The sequence below is a fragment of the Podarcis pityusensis genome (assembly GCF_964106645.2).
Source record: "Podarcis pityusensis genome assembly, chromosome: 12".
NCBI lineage: Eukaryota > Metazoa > Chordata > Lepidosauria > Squamata > Lacertidae > Podarcis > Podarcis pityusensis.
In genome coordinates, this window is record NC_138037.1 from 36,156,629 (window position 1) to 36,165,376 (window position 8,748).

The 8,748-nt window shown below is 45.7% G+C and overlaps 1 long non-coding RNA gene across 1 annotated transcript; it reads left to right on the forward strand.

Moving 5' to 3' along the window:
- The first annotated feature begins 1,259 nt into the window (after positions 1-1,259).
- LOC308458980 lies at positions 1,260-7,701 on the forward strand. The gene is made up of 3 exons (XR_013977802.1): positions 1,260-1,505; positions 3,721-3,911; positions 7,511-7,701. It is a non-coding gene; the product is annotated as an uncharacterized lncRNA (long non-coding RNA).
- The last annotated feature ends 1,047 nt before the right edge of the window (positions 7,702-8,748 follow it).

An 8,748-nucleotide genomic window follows, 5' to 3' on the forward strand; every position in this document is an offset into this window, starting at 1 on the left:
AAGCCAGGCCTGCAAAACTTGTGGCTTCCCACACTGAGTGCTGCCTATCAGGCATCTATGGGAGCCCAGAAGGAACGCAGTCCAATGTCTTCTGCTGTCTCTCCAGGATAGAAAGTACAGAGGGAGGAGGAATGTCATCAAGTACTTTGCAGGGCTTAGCGGTCCAGTGTGGTGTAGTGATCAGAGTGTTCGACTAGGACATGAGAGACCAGGGTTCAAATCCCAGTCAGCTCACTGGCTGATCTTGGCCATCACTTTCTTTTAGGCAGGACTACCTCAGAAGGTTGTCATGACGATGAAATGAAAAGCGAAAGAGCTATGTGCACTACCTTGAGCTATTTCGAAGGAAAGGTGAGTTATAATATAAATCAATAAAACCTTTGGATGGCTGGAGCCCAAATTTATATAGGCTCAGGGTAAAATAACTGGAGTAAAGTCACAGAATCACTGACTTGGGGACATCTAGTCCAGCCCCCTGCAATGCAGGAATCTTTCACCCAACGTGGGGCTCAAACCTACAACCGTGAGATTGAGACTCGTGCTGTACCAACTGAGCTATCCATCAATGCCCTGGATCAAGCCAAAGGCCCATCTAATCCAATGTCCCAATCTCCCAGTAGCCAGTGGTCACTGGTTCCCTTCTTCGGTGGCTGGCGAAATGGCAGCTAAATGGAAGTAGGTTGAGGGGAAGGTGTTTGTCCTCTTCTGCAGGGGGAGAGAAACAAGAGTTTGGCATTGGCCTTCGCAGGCAATCTTGGCTCCTAAATTCACTCAACTTTTATTGGTTCAAATGTGTAATTATGACGGTTTAATGGCAGAAGAGAGGCGGGTAATTAGAAGTGAGTCGTTCTGATCACCCTTGAACGCCGTGCCAGAGAGCTGCTCGGCTCTCCTGTCCTGAAGCCTTGTTTGCTTTGCCGAAAGCCAAAATCCCACAAGGTCTGGATGGAACCAGCTGTCTCGCTAACTAACTGCCAGCGCTTTTCCTGAATGGGAGCTATCATCCTCTCCGACATCCGCCTCCTCCCCAGGGCGCTCCTTCGCTGTCTTTCTCTGTGTGATTGCATTTATCTGTGGCTTGCAGGAACTGCTTCTAATCATACCGCTTCTTGCCTTTGAGGGTCAAATACAAGTCCATTGCTGCCGAGACAAATGCATCGGGGAGGTGGGCCGGTGCAAGGGAGGGGAGGGGCGGAGGGGAGAGACACAAACAGAAACTGTCACCTCTCCGTAAGACTGATAAGCATTTGGCAGGCAGGACACCGCAAACGAGAAAAGCAAACAGCCAGCAATCTGCAAGCGCCATAAATATGTTACAATCTCAGCTGGAAGATGGGCAATATATGCACCAAGAGGCCTTTGTTTAATGAGCTGTCAGAAAGCAGGCACAAAATTATGCTTGAAAACACAGGGAAGCTGCAGAGAACAGAGGCCTGGAAGGGCTCCCTTTGCCGGAGATGTGGATGTGCTGGAGTATCTTATCAGTCTGAGAATTGTCAAGTGAGGTAGGCTATCATTAGTAATCTAATAGCCTTTGGAAAGGGACCGATTTTCCCACCCCAGCTCCATTTTGTAACCTAAAATGAATGATGGGCAAAGCCAGGCCCTTATTTCTCCCCACAGGTTTTGCGATCGGGGGGCAGGGGGGGCAGGTTTGCTACCCAAACTGGAAGCAAATGAGACAAGTCATAAAAAGCATAAAACACTAAATCGGAAATTAAGCTGATGAGTTCCAATCCTAGAGCGCTCCTCTTCCTATTATCCTAATGGACTCTTCCAGTGGCTTGGTAATTTTCAATCATGCCCATAACAAAGGTGCTACCCATAGGAGGAGAACGCGGAGACGTGAGCGCCTTTGTAATGGAGTGTGCAACACGCGGGTTGTAGATGTCTGTACAACCATGCAGGCTAAGCGATTGTGGGATTATAATGCAAGGACCAGGGTCACCATAGGGAGTATGATGTGATGTACAGGACAATGAGCCTTCAACAGCTAGGCAGCCATGCAGCACAAATTGCCAAAGACATTCCACAAAACGAGACAAAAGGTGTTCCAGTTTTTGTCATTTAAAGGGGCTACGGAGAGGGAGGCTATTTCCCCCACCCCCTTCTAGTTTCTTTCGTGTGATTTCTGATGTTTGATTTGTACGCTGGTTTACATAGAATAACTCATCAGTCCTACTTTTCAGGAATTTTCTTGGGGAAAGTTGGCATCTTATCTCTGCCTTCCCAACCTGGCAGGATGCTGCCATCAAAGAGAATGGTTGACAGGTCTGTGACAATTGTATCTCTCCTGGGATCAGGAATAGTCATTGTAAAAATGGAGCCTGACACCTTAAATGATCAAATATAAGAAGCTGCACATTTTCTCTCTTTGGTCTTTATTTTTTTGTAAATAAAGTTTATTCTAGAAAATATATGCACAATCAATATACCATCCTTTACAAAAACATAAAATAAGAATTCCACTGCTGTGACTTCCCTCCACCTCAACTTGACATCTTTTGATATTCTATACTCTTATTTACATTGTGTTTTTTATATTATTTGATATTCAGCTATTATTAATTATGTCGTGATCCAGTTCAGCTTTACATACTTCATCTATACATATCAACAGATTTTCTTTGGAACAGTGTTTTTTCATATAATCCTCAAAACATTGCCATTCCTTCCTTAATTTCTGGTTTGACTGGTGCCTTATGGCTGCCGTTGATTTAGCCAATTCTATAAATTCACATAGTTTACCTAACCAATCTTCTTTAGTGGGGATGATGCCCCATTTCCAGTTTTTAGCAAGTAATAATTTGGCTGTGGCATATAAAAATAGCCTTTCCTTATCTTTGGTCTTTATTTGTATTAGGCTATTTGGAAAGTTACCTAAGACAAAAGCCACTTGTGCAATGAGGATTTCCTGATTCCCTCCATTACATGCTTCCATTACAATGGTCTGTTCTCCCCACCCACATAATTTTTTGAATTTTTCTGTGTAGAAACATTTTTGTTTCATATAAAATGTGTTTATCCCATACGTTGGTTGAAAGGCCGTCACAATGGCTCACAACTCAGAGGGAAACAATCGACAATATGCGTTCAGTAATGGGAGGGAAGAGAAAAGGGGCGGGGTCACAAAATACAGCAGACATATAAAACAAAGGGGAGGAGGACTTAAGCAAATCTTAATCTTAACAGCCTATCTTAATACCAGTTATAAGGGTCCGAGTGCGCCCCTCTTGGGGGAACCCTCTTGGTAGTTCCACTTCCCTCAGAAGTTTTGGGGTGGCAGCCTGTGAGGGAGAAGGCATTCTCTGTGGCAGCTCTGAAATTGTTGAATTTCTTTCCCACAGTGGTGTGTCTGGCTTGTTCAGTAGTGTTTTCAGTGTTTTAATTCCTTTTAATTAAAACTAGTGTTTTAAATCCAAATTTTAAATTGTTTTAACCTGCCCTGGTACCAGCTGGTGATTGGATAATAATAATAATAATAATAATAATAATATAATACCTAGCTATATATTTGCTCACAATGAAAACCAGTGCTTTTTTTCTTTAAAAAAATGTTTAGGGGTACTCTCATTTTCCTACTCATATTGAAATATTGTCCCTCAATGAGGCCAAACTTAGATTCACAAAATGTTTAGGGGTATGTGTACCCCTGCGTCCACCCAGGGGAAAAAAGCCCCGATGAAGACAATGCAGTGTCTGTTTCTATTCTTTTTCTAGGTCAGCTGATGTAAGCACCAGCAACTCAAGGGCTATGAATAAGAAATCGGAAGCCCTTGATTTGACCTGTGGGCTTGAAGATTTTGCGAGACTCAGCCACCTCAGAGAGTGGAGGGTTGTACACCTGGGACCTTGCTGTTTGAATGATTCCTTTCAACATTTCCATAAAGAGAGAAAGCAGCGAGCAAATGGTATATTTTGTGTGACAGTTAGCAATGGGGTGGATCACAGACGGTTCAGGGCGATTGGAAGTCGTGTTTATGTTTTTTCTTCCTCAACTTTGCAAGAACAATTATTACGCGGTATTCCCCAGGAAGCTTAATATAAATGAGCTATATTTGTGGCATATGGAATAGATAAGGATAACCTGACCTTCCCTATATGGAGAAAGCAGCTGAGCACATTGTTGCACCACAGCTTAAGGCACTTTGAGATTATAGAAACTTTCCTGATTCATTCTCATTTGCTTTTAGGCAAAGTTTTGAGACTGGGACTTCTCTAAGGGTTCCACCTAGTTGGATGGCCACTCAAGCGTCACCAGAAGAGAGGACAAAAAAGGGATGCTGATTTGCATAAAGGATGCATATGCTAAAATATATGTACAGTGGTACCTCGGGTTAAGTACTTAATTTGTTCCGGAGGTCCGTTCCTAACCTGAAACTGTTCTTAACCTGAAGCACCACTTTAGCTAATGGGGCCTCCTGCTGCCGCCGCGCTGCCAGAGCATGATTTATGTTCTCATCCTGAAGCAAAGTTCTTAACCTGAAGCACTATTTCTGGGTTAGCGGAGTCTGTAACCTGAAGCGTATGTAACCTGAAGCATATATAACCTGAGGTACCACTGTACACTGCTGAAAGGAATCATTCAAACATATAGCTACACGTGAACACACACACATGTACAGATGATAGTTAGAAATGATCACTCTAGAATCATAGAATTATAAAACTGCAGGCTATAATTTCAATAGAAAGAGAGTACAGTGGAGAATTTGGAGGCTGGTCTGTGGTCCCTGGATCAGGCCCATTCACCTTGTGATGCCCCTGGGGACAACCTACCCCCACCCTGGATCAGTTCCTGAAGAAATTTGGTGGGTTAGGCAAATGGTGTTTTTTAAAAAAAACACCTAGGTTTAATAGTACAGTCAGTCAGTTCGAATTCCCACAACAAGGTGAGCTCCCGTTGCTCTGTCCCAGCTCCTGAAAACCTAGCAGTTTGAAAGCACCAGTGCAAGTAGATAAATAGGTACCGCTGCAGCGGGAAGGTAAATGGCATTTCCATGCACTCTGGTTTCCATCATGGTGTCCTATTGCGCCAGAGGTGGTTTAGTCATGCTGGGCACATGACCCGGAAAGCTGTCTGTGGACAAACACCGGCTCCCTTGGCCTGAAAAGCGAGATGAGCGCCACAACACCATAGCTGCCTTTGTCTGGACTTAACCGTCCAGGGCTCCTTTACCTTTTTTACCTTACATACCATCCTTTATCAAAAGGTCCTAGGGTGGTGATCTTGTTTGGTGCTGCACCAGGGATAATTTTATATTCCCCTGTATCAAGCCTTCCCTTCCTTGTCCTTCCCTCCCCAAAAAACTAAGAAATCCCCCACCAAATATCACAAATGCAAAATGACATTTCCCTTAACCACCATCCCAATTACAGTGTCCTGCTTAGCGACTCTCAATGTCGGCAGGATGCAAAATTAGACCAATTTTAGTCACGTCGTCTGATCCTAGTGCATATTTACTTGGATGCAGTACAGTGGGGTTTGGAATAGCCTAAGAAAAATACTTGTCTAGTAATGTAATGATGAGCACAGTGTGGTCCACATCCAGACCACATGCCTGTGGAAACGATTGCATGTCAAGTCTGCTAAATTAACAGTGAAATTGTTAACATCAGGGATGAGGGACCGGTGGCCTTCCAGGTGTTTTTGGACTCCAACTCTCATCAGCCCCAGCCAGCACAGCCAATGGGCAGGTCGCTGTCCAACAACATCTGCAAGGCCCCACCGTTCCCCATCCAATTTAGCCACGTGTCAAACTCTCTACTAGAATTTGACGTGGCTAATTTGGATGGGGAATGGTGGGGCCTTGCAGATGTTGTTGGACAGTGACCTTAAGAAAGCAGACAGCAAAATATAAAAGTATCAGCAGAAGAACAGCAAGAAGAAGAAAGGAAAATGGCTGCGTGACCAGCCCTTTTATGGGGTCTCCAGGGTCACGCCCACCTAACTGGTCACACGCAGGGGGAGGAAGCTTCAGACCAGGTGTGACAGGAAGTCCTCCTGGCTGGGGTAACACCCCACCCCCTGCATGTCCACTCTAGGCAAACAGGAAGTGTTGTACTTAACTGCTTATGTTACATCCCACGGGATCTTCAATGACTGGTTCATACATGACATGCTGTCAGGGAACTGACATCAGAGCCAGAGGTGGAGGCTAGGCTCCCAAGTGATGCTGGAGAAGTGCCCAGCAGGGAGAGAGGCAGCTCATCAGCTGGGGAAGGAAATCAGCGTAACACCAGGGATAAAGGGGGGCAGATGGGGGAATCGGCGAGGGGGCTCCAGGACTCCTCGCCGGAGACCAGTGGGGAGAGCACGGGTCCTCCGCTACCCACACCCTCCCTGCGCAGAAGACTTCCGTGCAGGGAGAGTAGGAGGAGACTTGGCATCAAACAGCTTTTATGCTGGAAAAGGTTTAAGAGACGCCCACTGACGGATTCTGCTAGCGACTGAAACAGCCACGAAGTGAAGGGCTGTCCAGACAGGAAAGGTTTAACCAGGCAACCTAGCCAGGAGTGGCGGCAACTTACGCATGAGCAACCCCTATTATTATTACACATGCATATACAATACATTACTTGATGACATATTGCTCAGTGACACTTGGATGAGCGTTCAAATGGCTTTCAGTGAAAAGTGAAGCGGCTGAGGTGATTTTAAGTGGATATGAAAACTGCAGGGTTTTTGGTCCATAATGGTCATTCACATTTTGCCTTCATGCTGAGAAGGTAACTCAACAGGTTTATGTCTGACACCAGCTGGAAAAAAATCAAGAATCTACTGTCATTCTTCTCTACCATTTCCCATAAGAATCTGCCCCATTTGGTAAACTCTACCAAATTGGCCGGCTCCCTTGGCCAATAAAGCGAGATGAGCACCGCAACCCCAGAGTCAGCCACGACTGGACCTAATGGTCAGGGGTCCCTTTACCTTTGCCTTTACCACAAATGTTTAGCCTGTCCAAAGCAGACTCACAACTTTCTAAAAAAATAAAATGAAATGAAAAATCACATATTTTCTGGTTTTGAAAAGCCCTCTTCAAGAGAATGGAGTGCCACATCGCTTTCGATTTTGCCCTCCCAGGAACCTAGCAACAGAGGGTGCAGTAAATAACAGGGCCGAGGAAACTCTTAATGTTGAGCAAAAAGAATTTGGGGGGAGGGGGAGAGCATACACACAGAATGAAGAAAATGTACCAAAAAAAATTATTGCCGCTAAGCATCTGTTTTTGTCTGCATCCTTTTGAGAACATATTAACAGCCTTTGCTCATCTCCATATGGCTCATTGTGAGGATAATCATTAATATGAAGGAATGTGTTTGTAAGCCCCCTTCCCTAGTAATGAGTATGTATGTTTGTTCTACCTCAGAAAAATGGAAGGACTGGATTTTGATAATGTGCTTACTGCATGATAAATAGTTGCAGAAGGAGGGGTATTTTTTAAAAAGAGTAGTCCTCAAAGACAGTAGCCCAGAGCCCAATATCTCATATATTATCTCTTTATTTCAGGATTTGGATGACACCTTTCAGGGCAAGCACTCCCAAGGCAGTGAGCATCAAAATAAAATCATGGCAAAATGCTATGAAGCTCGTCACACGGCTACTGAAAAACCACTACCCAGACTGAAATACATCCATACAGTAAAACATTAAAACAGCACAGATCGCCACACATTCCAGTTAAAAGCACCTTTAAATAAGATGGTCTTCAGAGTGTGTTTCCCATCATGCTTCGCCATTGGCCCTGCTGAATGGAGCTGATGGGACTTGGAGTTCGGAGGACCCTCTGGTATAGGTGTTGCATTGACACACACACACACACACACACACACACACACACCAGTTTGGGGAGGACAAATTGGGGCACACCCCCCCCCCATCCTGCTGCTCCCATCACTTGCCCTCTCACCAGCTCCTCTCTCGTCTACTTTCTTGCTTGCTCATTGCTGCCTGCTCACTAGCCTCCTGGCCCCCTCCATTGCTCCCTGCCTTGTATCTTTGTCCAAAGCCTTCTCCTCCTCCTCTGTGGCCTTGGGAGAAGCCATACCGGCCTGCACAGCCTCCTCTTTCGGTGCTGCAGGTGAACCTCCGGAAGCCAGCCAGCTTCCAGAAGCACCGTGAAAGGAAGGAGGAAGAAGAAGAGCGGTGAAGCCTCAGGCCAAGGCAGAAATTGCTTCCCTTCCCCCAACCCCAACCCTCGCACTCTGGTGTGAGCCAACGGACAGCTAGAGCACGGGAGCCAAAATGGGACAGTTGTGTGATATGCACACACACGTGTGTGTGTGTGTGTGTGTGTGTGAGAGAGAGAGAGAGAGAGAGAGAGAGTGTGTGCTCGCATATGTGTTGTGACAGTATTCACTGATACAGAGTGTGAGCACCTATTCTTTTGCTACTGGTAGGACACGGGTGGCGCTTTGGTCTAAACCACAGAGCCTCTTGGGCTTGCTGATCAGAAGGTCGGTGGTTCGAATCCCTGCAATGGGGTGAGCTCCTGTTGCTCTGTCCCAGCTCCTGCCAACCTAGCAGTTCGAAAGCACACCAGTGCAAGTAGATAAATAGGTACTTCTGTGGCAAGAAGGCGTTTCTGTACACTCTGGTTTCCATCTTGGTGTTCTGTTGTGCCAGAAGCAGTTTAGTCATGCTGGCCACAAGACCCGGAAAGCTGTCTGCAGACAAACGTTGGCTCCCCCGGCCTGAAAGTGAGATGAGCGCCACAACCTCATAGTTGCCTTTGACTGGACTTAACT